This window comes from Geospiza fortis, unplaced genomic scaffold, assembly GCF_000277835.1.
Source record: "Geospiza fortis unplaced genomic scaffold, GeoFor_1.0 scaffold192, whole genome shotgun sequence".
Lineage (NCBI taxonomy): Eukaryota > Metazoa > Chordata > Aves > Passeriformes > Thraupidae > Geospiza > Geospiza fortis.
In genome coordinates this window covers 3,988,131-3,988,683 of record NW_005054315.1, presented here as the reverse complement: position 1 = coordinate 3,988,683, position 553 = coordinate 3,988,131, and the positions used below count along the sequence as shown (strand labels likewise).

The following is a 553-nucleotide window of genomic DNA, read 5'->3' as shown; positions in this document are numbered from 1 at the left end:
TACTTTTTGCCATATGGCTGATTTGTTTTATAGACTTTGCCTCTCTGGCCAGCATTTATTCAATGAGATACTGCATTCAGCAAAGGACCAGGAATGAATGTCATATATCTTTAACCTGAGATAATCCACTAGTGACTCTAAAGGGTAGAACAGCTCAGTCAGGGTCTTCTACTCTGTGGACAGATAAAACTTAATTCAGTTTCTCACATCTAAGTGTGCAGCCCTTTTGGGATGCCATGGGATATCCCAGATGTCCCTACATATGTGACCTGGGGACAACGGGACCTGAACCTGGACCCTCTCAGAGTAGCAGCAGGGGACAGGTGGCTACCTGATCTCATTATCAGGCAGTACTAGATCCCTACATGCCAATAGCCCCTGTGTTCAGTCAGATGAATCCCAGACCCAGACTGGGATTAAGGACTACAACCATCTGAGCAGGGCTTGTGAAGGTTGGAATCCAGCAGCTTGAAGCACTTAGATGGAACATGAAGACCTTGGACCTCCAGCCTGATGGATTCATCCCACAGCTCTCAAGCAATGGAAGCAGATG

General features: G+C 46.7%; 1 protein-coding gene across 1 annotated transcript in view; it reads right to left on the bottom strand.

Annotated features, from left to right (window-relative positions):
- Positions 1-553, bottom strand: part of TMEM255B (transmembrane protein 255B) — a 67,781-nt gene that overhangs the window by 2,131 nt on the left and 65,097 nt on the right. The gene's annotated exons all lie outside the window — the stretch shown is intronic.